We start from the raw sequence: 16869 nt of genomic DNA, 5'->3' as shown, positions 1-16869 counted from the left end.
ATCTCCAATTGCCATTTAAAAGGGGGAATATATAAGGATTCTTGCTTGTTCTTGTAGGTGCTTTATATATATATATATATATAATACATTTTCCTCCCTCTTAGTTTATTTGCAAGTAGTACTTTAGTTTTTAATGCCGTACTTAAGTCTGTAATTTGCCAATGAAAAACTATATGAGCAATATATAAAAGAATTTAAAGTAAAACATATTGAAGCAGAAGTATATAAGGTACTTTATCTCTCCTTTCTGCATGCCTTCGTGGTGTAACGGTAGCACACTCAGTGTCGCATTCGAAAGGTCCAGGTTCGAGTCCCGTCGAGGGCATTGCTTATTTTTCACGTCTCGAGCATCAAAATAACAGAATGTCTCTATAGAACTTAGCTAATGCAATTTTCACGTGTCCAGTTGGTACTTAATAATGGAGAAGGATACTGATTGTATTGCTTTTAAATCGCTTAGTTTACTAATCAGTAACAGACAGATTAAATTTGAATGAAGAATTAAATATCTTACAATTTGCGAATGGCAATACACTGGCGCATGGAAGATTAAAAATCTTTATTCGGGGCAATGTCATTTCTTTTAAATCGCTGAGTCTGTTGATTAAATTTGAAAGACACGTATTTTCGCTTTGTTGGGTAGCAACATATTTCTTTTGAATCGCTGGGTTTTTCTGACTGAATTATAAACATAAATACGCTTACTCTTTGCCAAATGGCAACACATTGCTTTTAAGACGCTGAATTCGTTCAACAAAATTTTATTAATCTATCATAAAACATAATATATTAAAAAGCAAATTCGGGCTTCGAATTGCATATATTTGGGGGCAGGACTATGCGTGTTCAAAATTTTGTGACTCGACGTTCGTCGTTTTTCCACAGTGTGAAAAGCAAATATACACACTATCTACAGAGACACAGATTCTTCATTATTTAATAATAGAGAATATTACAGAAGGATTTTAAAGCTCCCTAAGTTGGAAGTCCATTGTTCATGCTTCGTTTGCTCTTATATGAATCAGGTCCTGCATACACATCACTATATTTTATGTCTGTTTTTCCAAAACCAGTTATTTCAGCATTATGTAACAAAACAAATTTCAGTCAATATGATAAATATGTATACTGAGAACTATATAATTATTTTTTGAAATGTAAGATAACTTTGCATATTATCTTGCTTTCAGTCTTTCAAAATAAAAATAAGTGCTACATGGAAATGAATTTTAATATGATGAGCGGAAGATAAAATATTGACCAAAAGAGAGTTGAATTATCCAAAGCGAATAAGAATTCCGTGACATGAATTTAGAAACTTTCAACCGGAAAAATCATGAGAGTATTTTTAGCATATGTAACCTTCATAAGAAAATAAATTCCTGTACAGACAATAAAATAACTAGATCAAACGATATCACAATTCATCCTTACGGAAACGCCTATAAGACAAATATGCGAAATTTAAAATTTAAATGAATACTGTAACTGGATCATATGCATAGCAACTCGTTCTCAAACACAGCTTTTGTAAACGAGTTTTCATGTGTAATATTAATGAAAATTTGTTTATTTTTTACTGATAAGTGATTCTGGTTTATCTTCTTCTCTCGTTGATCTAACACAAAATATTTATAAAATTATTCATGTTCGGAATCATAAGTTCAATTAATATTACTCTAAATTCATCAAACTCTTTATACAATATTTTAAAGCTGCTTTAATTTAAGGAGTTATATTCACGAATTTGTGGAGGGCAATTATTTTAAATACAGCGAAGCAAGTACAGGGTAATACAGAAAATTAAGACTTCTTTTTACGCTTGGTGTAAAAAGCAGTTCCTCATTTAAGAAAAATCTATTAAGACAGAAGTTCTGAAGTTTTAGTTACATCAAAAAGTTTTAAAAATATTCTATTCGTCAATCGGCTGTCACGCAGTACATTCAGGTGGTGAGCAAGTTTTTGTCGTAAGTGTAGGAGAAAACACATTGTGAGTGGTTTTTGATGGCACTCTGAATAGGCTGTCATAACAGTGACAGATTTTTCAGATAGAAATAGCGCATACGTATCAGTGCTGTTTATGTCAATAAATTTAGAAGTATAGGAAAAACCCACGAGATGTAGAAATGGGAAATGTTGATGCTGATGCTGTCTGTAACTTTATATTTGCTGTTGACCACGAAGATTATATGATATTATTTTAACCTTAGATTTACCACTAGAAGCAAATCCTAAATTCAGTCTTCTTAACAGTATTTTTTTCGCTTTCACATTAACATTTAATGTTCGTTCTTTTTTTTTTTTTTTTTTTTTTTTTTTTTTTTTTTTTTTTTTTTTTTTATCTCCTAAAGAATTTTCTTTTTTCTTGATGCATACATTGGTGGTGTAACTAGAAGCACATCCGCATGGCAATCGCGACATCTGGAATTCAAATAACGACAAGGGCACTGATGATTTTTCACATTTTTTTCAACTCCAAAATAAACTTAAAGACTCTAAAAATGTCGCTGGGACTAAAATACGTAAGAGCATTATTCGTTACCACCTCGATTTGGAGACTGGGTCCTCTTATTTTCAGTCGCTCTTTAAGCGGGGGAAAATGTAAGGAACAACCTTCTTCCTTACCGCTTTAATTGGGAATCTGTAATCTAAAGGTCTAGAATTCGAATCTCCGCGAGGGCATAGATGAATTTCTTGAGTTTCGTGTTTCGGAAGAGTTCTAAAAGACTCTACAACCTTATGCAAGCTTTCCACGTGGCCCACTATCGGTACCGCGGTATAACTGAATATGCGTTTTTAAAATAATTTTCTGTTACTGTTCTAAAGGAGCCATTATCCAATAAAACTTCATTTATCAGTATTTTATCTAACTAGTTACTTTTAACAAATTTAAATCAAAACCTGCTCTGTGTAATTCCGCGCTTCGAATATACTATAATAATATTATGAACTGATACAATAGTACAAAATAAATTTTCTACTTATTACCCCTCTCCCCCTGATAACTCTAATTATTATAGTTATAGGAATTTAAAAGACTGAAAAAATTTTTCAGAGAAATGATGGAGAGGATTAATCATAATAAGCTTGCAGTAGGGATTTTAATCTGAATTTTGTTTTTTAGTTATGTTCTTTATGTCTGTTGAAGGTGCTGTTTTTGGGTTACTCTGGCGCAGCCCGCAAAAAAGCCATAGGGCGAGGTGAAGTCTGCCAGGAGGGTCGGGTTGCGTCCCTCATACCATATCATAATTATTACTTTTTTATCTTCTTCATGTCAATAAACAGATAGCTGGCATCATTTTGTAACTGAAAGGTTTATAACTAAATAAATAATTGAATATAATTTGACGTTTTATCGAAACTCATTCCGAAAAAATGAGTTAATTATTGATGACTATCACATTAAATATATATATATATATATATATATATACAGAAGACTCAATACTATTTATTTAAACATCAGTAATGTATAATTTTATTTTCATGTTTTCTTTATACAAACTTTTCATGCATTATTTAATATTATCTTATTTGTGTTCTTGTCATCAAACTGCTGGAGACATATATCTCGTTATCGAAATCGCCAAACTCGTAAAGAATCAAATTCTATCTTTATTACATGTATATGAACTGCATACATATGAAGAAAAAGATGGGTATTCTATGAATCTAAATTCGAATATTGAACAGCTTCTCGAATAGTAAGAAACATGGAACACTGAAATCGATCCCGAACGGTGGCATTAAATTATGTTTACCCGTACAAATTTAAGTTATATAGCTGCCAGCGCTTTAATTGTAGAATTCGATTTCTGATCTGTTTATAATAATCTGAATGTCAAAAGTTTATTCAAAAACATATTTATTTTTTTATTCTTCGAGGTAGTTCATTCGGCATATTTTTGGCGTGTATATCAGTTCTATATTTTATTTCGTTTAGCATGTATGTATGTGTGTGATTATGGCAAAGCCTCGAGGGCTATCTGCCTAAGAGGAGGGATGCCTTCGTGGAGGACTTTCTAAGGGAAACTGGCTCGTATACACGTTACACATGGGGAAAACCACGAAAACCCCCATGCAGCCAGCCCGTTCGCGGGATTCGAACCTCGGACCGAACTACCAGTGTTCAGCGACTTTACCGCTCGGCCGCTGGTGGGCTCAGCGGAAGTAATTCTGAGTTAATTAGAAGGGAAACGAGTTCGAAAGTGTGCTTTCTTGCTTCACGAGCGTGTAGGTGGCTAGTTAGAAATTGAAGAACCACGCGTTTCGGCCTGTGTGCTTGCCTCGGTAGATAGTTAAATCTTTCAACGTAAAATTCAGAAGTTTGCTGAATTATCAGCGGTATTTTAGAACGCGGTTAGGTTAGTTACGTTTAGAGAGCATCGTAGGTAGTCACTTGTTCTTATTCATTTTTTAGTTTCTTATTTTTACTTTACCGCCGGGTCGGCGTAGTTTGTGAGCGTCAAGAGCACGCATCTGTAATTTCTAAAGTTGAATAAAAAGGTATTTAAACCCTTCTCAAGACTTTGTATACTTTCCAGTTCATAGCATTTACCACTATTGTTGCGTGCAGGTTGGGAGCGCGCAACATTACACATTTATTGTGCTGATGTAACTATTAATTATTTAGACGCCTGCAAATATAAATGAAATAAAATATTAAATATTATTCTAGAATTCATGTTATGCTCTCTTTTCCTTAAAAAAGATAACTCTGTTACAGACCACACAAAGCACAGACAAGTTTGATGTCGTGTCGAAGGTAATTATGTATAAAGTAAAGAAATTAAATCTAAAGTATGTGTGTGTGTGTGATTATGGCAAAGCCTCGAGGGCTATCTGCCTAAGAGGAGGAATGCCTTCGTGGAGGACTTTCTAAGGGAAACTGGCTCGTATACACGTTACACATGGGGAAAACCACGAAAACGCCCATCCAGGCAGCCCGTTCGCGGGATTCGAACCTCGGACCGAACTACCAGTGTTCAGCGACTTTACCGCTCGGCCGCTGGTGGGCAAATCTAAAGTATGAGAGGAAGCTAAAAATAATAGCTTTAATTACTAATAGCCTAAATCTGCTATTCCAGATATCAGTTATTAAAAGTTTAAGATAAAGTATTTGAAAATTAAACGTAATATAAACTTAGCGAGGAGTTAATTTGGAGAGAAAACTGAACTAATTTTCACGAAACCTGAAAGAGCTTTATGTTCTTTAAAGGACTAAGGTATTCTGTGCCTCTTTACCTCTTTCATGCTTTTAATAAAAGATCTATAATGTCAGCTTTTGAATAAAATCTAAAGAAAAAGATTTCAAAAAAATAATCTGAATTTAAAAAATCTTCAATTTACATACAACATTAATACAATTTACATACACGTACTCGTTTCGAGACTATTTGGGCTAATGTTCCTTTGGGCTTAAAACATTCAAAAACAGCCTGTTTTTATAATTCCCGATAGACACTCTCGCGCGCTGGAGATATATGTTTTTTCATACAGTGTTGCTATTGCTCACTTTGAAATCGTTGAGTTTGTTAACCAAAAATTCGTTAAAGTTTTAAAAAATATAAAATAGATAATAAAACAAATTCGAAATTAAAAACTCGGACGTCCAAGTGGCCCATGTTTGGATAGAGGATTACGTTATCTAAACTCTGATGGGGCTAAATACCATCGTTTTTCCACAATGCGAGAAACATACATACATTCATGCAGATTCTTCATTAGTTAATTTCTTTAAATATCAATACAGGGTGGTAATATTTGGCGGCAACAATTCAAAAAGTGATTCGTCGTTTATAGTGAAACGCCATAAAATGTTGCTTTGAGATTAATAGCCCTTCTGGGATACCGCGCCTTTGAGATAATAACATTTAAACAATTTTTAATATATATATATATTTATATATTTATATATATATATATATTATATGTAGTATTATTATGTTATATGTAGTATATTTTGTTGGGGGAAAGGTATGTGTGGGAACTTTTTTTGAAATTGTTTTCTCTATCCGGCCCTTTATATGTTCTACACTATGATTTCCTCCTGTATGTGCATTTACAGGTATGAAAAGAGTCAAATTTTTAATGCACTTAAGAGATTAAAGAGTCTAAAAATTTGAAGCGATGATACTGTTACGGTTTTTGTATTGATTTGTTCAGTTTTCTATTTTAATAGAATTGTTATTAAATTGTTTCATTTCCTAGTGCAATGCTACACGCGACTTATTTGGAGAGAAAGCTACGCCAGAAAAATTAAAAATACTGGAGCACGTGCATTTAATAGATAGATATCTCGTAATTGCAAGCTTTTGCTTTTCCAGAAAAAATCGAGGAAAATGCCAGAATATGCTTGAGCGTGATTTAAAAAGCTTATAAAAAGAGCAAAACATCTCAATTCAGTAGTTTTTTATGAGTTTGTTTAGAAAACTGTTGTTGCTTACTGTAGCGAATTCGCGGTGAAGCTTTAGCTTTCACTATTCTGAATTAGTTCTATTGAACGTTTTCCGTAGTTTAAAAGATAACTACTGTGAGATATTGGGATATTGTGCGAATATCTGAGTAAATTTAAGCACTTTGTTTTATTTGTTGTGATAATAATAAATTTTATTCATTTTTCATCGGACCTGTCCATTCAGCTCATAACGAACCCGCACGCAGGCAACAATACAAAACCTGTAAGAGATAATTTGAAAAAGCAGAGAATGCTTCATTGAGCCCTCCGTTTTAGTTACTTTCAGACTTCTAGGTAACTTAAGAAGGCCTTGACCGAATTCTGTTCATGCTTAAGTCTGACAGGTGGCGCTAAAGTCCTAAACTTATTTTTGTGTCTTTAACCTTTTTGCTTTCATTTCTGGAAATCAAGATCATAAGGAACAGAAGATTAAAAAGGGAGAAAGGACGTGACAGGAATAAAAAGGAGTTAGAGCATATGAGTCACCTTTTGCCTTAAGAACCTTTTGGCAAAATTCCAAGTTTTCCATGACCAATTTGGCAATGACCAAGAAGTAAAAGGCCTCTTTCTCCTATGCTCTTTCAGTACTTTATTTAACAGAAAAGGTTATTTTATGTATCAGTGTTGATGTATTTTAGAGTAAGAAAGGCTTATTACTTCTATTCATAGAATAATTTAATAGAGTTCTGCATTTACTTGCAATACAAAAACTTACTTTAGATAGAGAGTCTTTTTCTACAGTATACCTAATTAGCACTCTAATATAACCAATCAGCCTTGAATCATGATATACTTGAAAACCTGCTGTAAAATATTATTTATTTCTGAAAAGTTTGAAACATCTTTTAAGATGAAACAGTTTTACAGAATTATTTGCTTATATATATATATATATATATATATACACTTTTTTTTTCTATAGCATTTATTATAAAGTTTATTAAGTAAATAGTTGCAATATCAAATTAAGGACATATTAACTGGCATTAGTCTTTACACCTTTCTTACTACATTATTTATGTGCTTCTAAGTAATAAAAATTTAATAAGCATTAACTATCAACTACTTCGAATTAGGATTTAAATCAAGATGACAAACTATATATAGCACGAACAGTTTTAATTTTATCTGTTGTATTCTTTCATATGAATGCAAGTTTGACTCCTAAAATACAATGTTAAAAAACATCATTTTTATTAAGCATTTGTAGTCTTTTTGAACTTCTGATTAATGACTAGATTAAATTTCTAAGATTTAAAATATAAATTATGTTTTATACATTACTTAAAAGACAATGAATCATGGTGATAAAAAACTATAAGGCATTTGATAAAGATATCTTAACTATTCTTGTCGAAACTCTAAGTAACTACAGACCCGCCGCTTTTGTGTTTAAATTGCCTGTAACCAAAACAAATATATGCTGATTAATAGAACATCTTCGCATTCAAACTCATTTCCACTGCTTATAAAACTGAGATTGGAGAAAGACTGATTCAGTGCCAGAATAACCTACTACTACCTATCAAAGCTGTTTATATTTCATTCATTCAACTTATTGTGGACTGTGGCTTATCTATAGTTCAGGTATATAAATGCTTGACCTAAATTGCTTTACCGCCGGTTCCTTGTATCTGTGAGACACTGTTTCCAGAGCTCTTTGTCCGCAATGCGGATTCAGAGGAGTTTGTTTAAAGTTAACAAAAATAATCCTCTACAGATCATGTAAATGAGTGCGCGTTTCTTCTCAAATACTAGCTGATAGAAAATGGAAATGCAACTTCAGCATACCTTCGTTTATTCAAAGTCTTCCGTTTGGGATAGACACATTTTTCTCACACAGAAGTTTGAAAAAATTTCAGAAGATAATAGATAACTGTGCTGTACACGCACACATTATTCTGATATCTTCTGAAAAGCATTACTGTTCCTGAAAATACAGCTTCTAAACTTCAACCTTCAGACTAGGGCGTTATTAAACTTTCAAATGACATCCCAGATAAGATGCTCAACAGAGCTGAATCCTGTGAAAATGAAAGCCATTTAAAGGAGATAATTAAGTCGATACCTCTATTAGTAAACGCGCATTGTAGAGACACTAAGTTAATTCGAAAAGTCGAAGAGATGAAAAATTAGCAATCGCCTCGCCGGGAATCGAACCATGGACCTCTGGATACCGGCCTAGCATAATAATAGCTTACGAGAGAGTAATAGCCTAAAAAGGCGGACACGTGCTATCCAGAATACCTGGTATATCTCTCACTAAGACCGAAGAACTTCGCGGTTAAATACCGCTCTTCCTCATTATGTATTCAGACATGATTCTAAAACTACGTTATGGCCGGAAGTAGTAAGTTGAAGTTAAGAATTGATAGGAAATTAATAGCTCCTTTTTTGCTCAGAATTTTTAGAGTAGGAATAAATACATAAAATCAAGAAACACCAATTTATATGATTTAAAATTTAAAGAGAATTCATTAATTATTAAAAAACATTGCACTGAATTTGTAAATTTATACATTTATTTTATTAGTTAGAAATTAATATATGTGCTAATTATTTCTTTATTATGCTTAAAATTAATCACACATACCAAAATAAAATTTCCACTTTGCTTATATTAATGCAATTTATTTTTTAAATATTATTAGTCTAATCGTTAAATAATCTTCTAGTATTAACTTCTTTGCAAGAAATGTAAGATTGTAATGAAACAAACTATAAAGGCGAAGTCTACTGCTTTAAATCGCAGTGTTTAAAAGCTGGTCACGATTATTTACAGTCTGCAATGCTTTATAATAGATTTTGATAGTCAAACCTTTGTTTCCTTTAAAATATATTCTAAAGTACTCTTTCCCGCCTACTAGGACATTTGATTATAAATTAAATCTAATTTTTTCTCATTTACTTGTTCAATAAATTAAATTTTGATTTTAAAACGTTTATTTCAAAAGGGCGCTTTTTCTCTACATTAAAAACACGCATTCTTAAATCCCAAACCTTTTATTAATCTGCAGTACTTCGTCTACATGATGTTCACCTTGCATGGTTAACCTTCCGTGAAATAGTATGATCTAGTGGCAAAAAGCTGAAAGTTACAATAAAGAATGAATAACGTTAAAAAAAGTAAAACAATCGGTATTTTTACCAGCGTTTTCAAACGAATTTTCAAGCTTCTTATTCAGAATGACTTATTACAGCAACGAATCATTATAATATAAAAAATAACTAAGTAATAATTGCTCCAGTTCGAGTACTTGGAATTCTAACTGAAACAGATTGGAATTTAAGGCAGTAATTTTAGGACATGTATATTATAGTTGTCGTCAGACATTTGTTATTTAGTTTAAAAGCAAATTTAAATAATAAAAAAAATCCGAAAAGTTTCAGATTTTAAATTACATCCAAATGAGAATTTTTTTAACATTTTGTGTGTTACCTTTATTTATTAAATATCATGTACTTCGCACTTCAACCATAAAATTCAGTTCAAGAGCAATATTGCAAAATAATTTTAAAATGAGCATATCTTTAGAATTTCAGATAGATAGTCTCCTGCGCTGGAAATAATATTTTTTTCCGCACAGTGTTATCAATTCTAGCTTTGAAATAGTTGAGTTTATTAATCAAAAATTCGTTAAAGTTTTACAAAATATGAAATCGATAATAAAATAAATTCCAAATTTCAAATTTGGGCTTCCAGATGCCCATATTCGTAGGATGATTACATTATTCAAAATTGGATGGCTCTAACTACCGTTGTTTTATCACAGTGAGAGAGACATACATACATTTATGCAGATTCTTCATTATTTAATTTCTTTAAATATAACACAGGGCGATAATATTTGGTGGCAACTATTTAAAAAGGGAAACAACGCTTGTAGTAAATCAAACCAAAAAGCCAAAACGAAATTCATAGTCCTTCTGGGAAAATTGCCCCTTTGACTAAAAATTAATTTTAATACGTTCATAGGAATAAATAAATTATGACAGATTATAGAATTTTCGTGTTTTTCGAAGATTCTTTTATAAAAATATAAATAATCTATTGCCGTAAATCCTACGGAGAGATGTTATGAAAATTTTCCTTTATAATAGTTTGCTTAACCTTGTACGGAACCACTCACTCATTTTATAAGGTATTTCTCCCGCCTTCTCACCATGTCTTCGTGGTGTAACGGTCAGCACGCTCGGCACGTGTTCGAGAGGTCCGTGGTTCGAGTCCCGGCGAGAGCATTGCGAATTTCTTCAGATTTCTGATGTCGAAAAAATTCTAAATAGCAGCGCCCGAACTATAACATAGTGGAAGATAATTCATTACCACTAGGATCTGGCGATTATGTCACTGTCCTGCCCCAGTCGCTCTTTAAGTGGGAAGAACGTAAGTTATTTTCCCTTTCTTACCACGTGCTTTCGTGATGTTAGTAGAAGCAATAGCAGTTGGAGAATCCAGTGTTCGTATCCCGGCTATGGTATTTGTTTCCTACTTCGACAAACCTAAGAACTTTACAAGTTGTCCTTTCACATATCTTAGTGCAAGTTGTCTGTTGGTCCAAGTTTCTCTGTTCCAAGGGATTAGAATTATAAACTCCAGTCTAATATTCTAAAACCATAATCGCATAAATCTATGTTTACAATGATATCCACGATTTGAAAATAGAATTTCTTTCAAAAATTTCCTTTTTCAACAATTGCCATGGGCAGAACCTGAGCGTTTGTTTCAAGTTCATTTCTACAAACACTTCGAGATTTTAATAGCCACCGTTTTTTGTCTGTACTCCATGATAAGCTGCATTTAACAATTTGATGAAGTAAAAATGTTTATTTAGCGCTTATTAAGTATCTAAAACATTTTAAGCTTTTTAGACAATGTCACATTCAAAAGACATCTCTATTTTTGTTCCAGAAGTAGGAGACTTTGATCAAATTAAACCCCAGAGAGGGATCGATTAACGTAAAAATGCTGCTGAACTATGCTTGATACACTCAGATCTAGTTGGTTGTTATAAAGGTATTATTGTTTAAGGGATAAGCAGAAGTGGAGAAAAGCGAAAACGAAGCTGGAGAGATGAGAAAGCCATTACAGAATCAACAGGAGACTGCATATATTAGTTTGATTAGTTTCCCAAGTACATGCTTAAGCTTTACTTTCGTGAATTACTTTGGCTTTTAATTTTAATCACGTAATTCTTTATGAAACATGACCAATCCTCAGGGAAAATATATTCTCTTACATATATATTCTGTTTTAGAAATGATTATTTTCTTATGATTTGTTATATAAGTGAATCTCGAAGCTAATTTTATTGCATTTGTCTCTCGTATTGAGCAAATGATACTGAGTTAGTTTTCATTATAGTAAAAGATGCTGTTATATTAAGCGTGCTAGTTAATCATAAAAGAGAAACCCATTTGAACCAGAGAAACACAAACCAGAGAAACACAAAAGCTATGAAAATAATTGTAAAATTAAAAAGCATAAGATGTGAAAAAATTTGCAAAATACTGAGATCATTAGCAACTGCAGATGCGATTGAAAAGAATTTCTTATTTCAAGCAGTTTTTAATTATTTCCTTGATGGTAAGAAAAAACTTCTTTATGTATGATGTTTCATATAAGATTGTAAAACAATTTCCGAAAAGGCAAGTAAACCATTGTCTTATATTATGGAACTAAATTTAAATAATATCATATTAAATAAACCTTTTAATTTTCCTTTCGAAATATATTTGTAGCATCATTAAATTTAATTTCAAAATTTAATATCATATTACAGTTAAAAAAATCGTCCATCGAAACGACTGAAGTAATTTTAGGTTGAGGTTTAAAATAAAAACATTAGAGGTAATAAAGTCTTCTACCTTTGTATAATACTAATACACACTAAAAAAAGTACAAGATCTATACACATTTAAAATATTTGAGCACCTAACGCACTATTGAGAATCAAAGTTCTGTAAGCTTCAGATTAAGTAACATGTATTCTTCTCACGTTACTTATATTTCAAGAACAAAATCTTCGCCAGAGCATGGATCTTGTTCAAATCAATTTTCATATCCTCATAACCAATTTGCATTATTAACTTAATATTTAAGTACTGGCTGGCATTTAAATGAAGTATAAATAAATACCCAGAACTGTACACAAAACTGACTTAAAAATAGGTACCCTGATTACCCAAATTTAATTGTACACGTTTTATTCAATAATTAGTGCTGTGAAACTACGTAGTGCTGTCATATAAAATTGAGTACAATACAAATTGAGTCAACACAGAAGATGAGTTTAGGCAAAAGATTTAAAATTCATTTTCTAAATTCTGAAAACAATAAAATTATGAAATAAAGATGCAATAAACAGAAGATGGCCAATCGGTTCCCAGTGGACAATATGCGGACCATGTTTTTTTTTTTTTTTTTTTTTTTTTTTTTTTTTTTTTTTTTGTTGTTGTTGTTTGTTTGTTTGTTTTTCCTTCCGGTAGCAAGCGGTTAGATTGACAAAATTTATAATTATTGACCGATCTGCCAAACTTATGTACACTTTTCTACTTCTGACGATCTGGAACTGCTTTACAGAGGTTATAACAGAAACATGTAAACTTGACTTAATGTAGATTGAGAGGGTGACAAGTTATCAAAAATGTCCCATTTTACGAAGAAGGAATAGGCTATTCACAATTCATAATATTTCGTCCAACACCTAAATCCATGAGAATTTTATTATTACTAATAAATACTTATTTTATTAATAAATTATTATATATACTTTATTAATAATTATTTTATTAGCACTTTTATTATACCCTCTTTGTCCAAACTCCTGAGGCATCCAATTTCATTTCCAGTGTCAAATTTGTCTTCTGGTCCGAATATTCACTTGCACACATAAAACAATACCTGCAAGCCTGGATAAAAATTGAGAAACTCTACTCAAAATAAACTAAAGGTTTAGTTTACAAGAGAGTACAGCCATAAATCTCCAGGTAAGCCTGCTAAGAAGGCTGGCAACAGAAAGGGAATGAAGGTTAGCTGACTTTTTTCAGCCACTTTGAGAGAAGGAATGGTGTAGACTGTAATTTCCACGAAAAGAGCAAAACCTGTCACCAGATTCGTCAAGCAGGTTCTACGAAATGCTGGTAGAAAGGGGAAGAGACAAAATCTAAGAAATTATAATACCGTAACAAATCTTTGAGCGCAATACGGAAGCATGCAGACATTCATACACATAAATTTGTACTGTAATTATTGACCGATCTACCAAACTTATGAACTGCTTTACAGAGGTTATAACAGAAACATGTAAACTTGACTTAATGTAGATTGAGAGGGTGACGAGTTATCAAAAATGTCCCATTTTACGAAGAAGGAATAGGCTATTCACAATTCATAATATTTCGTCCAACACCTAAATCCATGAGATATAGTAATTAAAATATACGTGTATACTGTTTGCATCCTCTAAGCAAAGTTAGAAATTATTACATTCCAGCTATTGATAAACCACAGCTTTATCTGAAGAGTAGTGTTATGCCTGACCAGCAGAAATCATATAACGATAAAAAAAATCATTGAATTATGTGGAATATCGAATAATCGTGAGTTGAGTTAGCGGGACTTTAATGTATTTGAAAGAATGTTGAAGTGATTGATGTTTATTATGCCAAGATATATATATGCATAAATACTTATTAATAATTGGATAAACATTATTTATCCAATTATATTTATCCGCCACTACAGTACATATTATGCGATTCGTAGTCCCAAAGTAAACTTAAATTGCTTGTCGAGAGTGCGTAAGTTGACAAACATTGTGCTAAATAATGACAAATTATACTAAAATTCTAATATCTAAAAATATAAGAATATGTTGAACTAGTGCATGAAGTACATACTTAATTTTACTCCAAAAAAATGAACTAGAATTTTTATTTCTACCTATACTCTGCCTATGGATTCTATAACTTGTAGTATTTCAAGTTAGCAGCTTTGAAATGCTAGTTTTATTTTATTTTTAAGCTTTCAAGATAGCTGTTTCAAGAACAATAAAAATCAAGAAGGAGACTTGCACATGAATGTAAGAATCATTGTTTCGGAAACTTTTTATTTTTTAACTTTATTAGAACTATAGCAAAGGAAAACATGAACATATAAAGGCACTAACTTTGGTAAATTATTTAACACTTTGTTTCTTAAAACTGCAGAATGTGATTATTTAAATATCGCACATTTCTCAGAATCAAACAAAAATTTCATAACAAATTAAATCATTCTTTAAATAAATGTATAATTATTTCTTCTCTCTTAGTGTTATTAAAGTTATGTATTTTTAGTCTCGGAAAACCATAAAATCCCTTTATTGCTGCACAAAATTCCTTCAGTCAAAACTTTTAAATGAGAGGTTTTTTTCCCCCTTACCTGAAAAATACTTTCTGGTTCAGCTAATGCCGAGCTTGCTTCAGAAAGGAAAAAAATATTTTCTTTTACTTTTTGTCCACGAGATCCAAGTCACTAACCAGACGGACATTTGCTTTTTACAACAGCTGGGTGTATTATAATATGCTTTTCTCGGGCCACCAAACTCCAAGTTAGTGTTTTCCCGTAACCAACGGCAACCTCACATTAAAAAAACGTTTATAATAATACTTATTTTCGACTACAGATGGCGCTGATATAAGCAGGGATAAATTTTATTTCTTTCGTTGTTTTGCTTGTAGCAGCTTTTTTAACCTTAATAGGAGAATAGCACGGTACTTTTTTCCTCCTCTGAGTGACAAGAGTGCGTGTGTGTGTGCAGTGTCACAGTGCCCCATATAATGCTGTGAAATGTCACTGATGAAAGCATCCATCATTAATTTTGTCAGTGAAAAGCACAATGATATTGAGAATGATAGTTTTTTTAACTCCATTTATTTTCCATTATTCATCAAATCCACACAAAATTCTATAAAAAAGAAGTAAGATAAGGCAGAATTATGTTAACAGCATTTTAGATATACAGGTTTAATTATTTTTTTTTCACTTTTGTTAGAGATGTAGTAATGTAAGATATTTTAACGCGATTGATGAAGCACTGCAAGATTAAAAAATTGAGACATGCTTTTCTGAAATTGATAAATTTTGCTTTCCTTCCTAAAAAGCCAAAATGACATTGTTAAGCTTGAATTAGTTTGATACTATATTTTAAGGTTCAAGGGTAAGTTTTTAAAGAACTAAATAAGCATTTGAAGAACAAAATAAAAGTGTTAATTAGAAGTCTAGAAGTATAGGCTTATAATAGGTTGCGAACATGGTGATTTGCTTCAGTTTTTCGTGTGAATAGCAGTATTGTTTAGCTTTAGGAGAAACACATCTGAAATTATTTCAATTTTTTGTTACTGTCTAGCATTTGCACATGAGAGTAGTATTCTATTTAAAAACGAAGTGTGATAATAATGCCAAAAGAAAGATAAAACAGTATTTCAAATTTATTAGCCTGAATGGGCTATTAGTCATATCTGTGAACAAACGTTCGTTTCTACGTGTGCCTAGACAAAAAGCCCCTATTTCAATCTAAGTAACAGTTTTTTTTTTTTTTTCCGAGTGTTGAACTAATAATGAAAAGAAAAGTTCTTAGTGGAGTAAAGTTGAAAAACTGAAGGTTGCAGGAGGCAATTATTAGCATTTCAGGATTATCAGCAGGAAAAACATAGAGGCCAATGCAACGTGATGCTTCAGAAGTGGAAGTGGAAGCTTGTTTGAAGAGAAGCTGGCCTTGAAGATGAAATCAGTAGGCAGAAAGCTTTCTTGTTGGTCGAGCAGGAGACTTTTGTCCAAATGAAAGCTAATTGGCTGGAATATGTGAGAGTTGGGTCACATGCGGATACGGGAGAGGAAACTCTTTTCATTGCCACACGATTTAGAAGGGATACCAAAATGTGGGGAAAGGGTAATGGATACAAGTAAATAAAATTTAACAATAAGTAATTAATTTTAAGTTAATACTTTCAACAAGAGCAAGAGAATAAATTTTAAAAGCATTAATTACTATTTACCATTATGATTTTGCATTAACAGCTGGCTTTCTCAAAAATAAGGAAAAGGATGTACATTTTATCTATTGGTGACTGACCATCATGGAATTTTTTAATATTTTTATTAATTAGCATGGTTAAATTTGAAAGTTGTCTGAAAACATTTTTCTTTGATGCCGTGGAAGAAGCTTTAAAAGTTACATTATAAGGTATTTCTCCCACTTTCCAAGCGTCCTTCGTGGTGTAGTGGTTCTGCACACTGGGCCTGTATTCCAGAGCTCCGTGGTTCGATTCCCGGCGAAGGAGGTTGCATATTTTTCATCTTTTCTGCCTCCAAAAAAATCCTAATATCTCTACGAGTGGCGCCCGAACAAAGGGGAGTATATAAGGTATTT

The 16869-nt window shown here is 32.1% G+C and overlaps 1 protein-coding gene across 5 annotated transcripts in view; it reads right to left on the bottom strand.

Moving 5' to 3' along the window:
* LOC118193305 (uncharacterized) overlaps nt 1-15015 on the bottom strand; it is a 160132-nt gene extending 145117 nt beyond the window's left edge. For 4 of the 5 annotated variants that reach the window (XR_015043572.1, XM_085825641.1, XM_085825643.1 and 1 more), the window contains exon 1: nt 14880-15015. The gene's annotated coding sequence lies outside the window, so the exon portion shown is untranslated. The remainder of the gene's footprint in view (nt 1-14879) is intronic. The other variant, XM_085825642.1, reaches the window with a different exon arrangement.
* Nucleotides 15016-16869: the final 1854 nt, after the last annotated feature.

This window comes from Stegodyphus dumicola, chromosome 10, assembly GCF_044657685.1.
Source record: "Stegodyphus dumicola isolate Sdum_Otavi_A_Nest chromosome 10, ASM4465768v1".
NCBI lineage: Eukaryota > Metazoa > Arthropoda > Arachnida > Araneae > Eresidae > Stegodyphus > Stegodyphus dumicola.
Note: the sequence above shows the minus strand (reverse complement) of the source record. Positions and strands in the feature narration are given on the sequence as shown.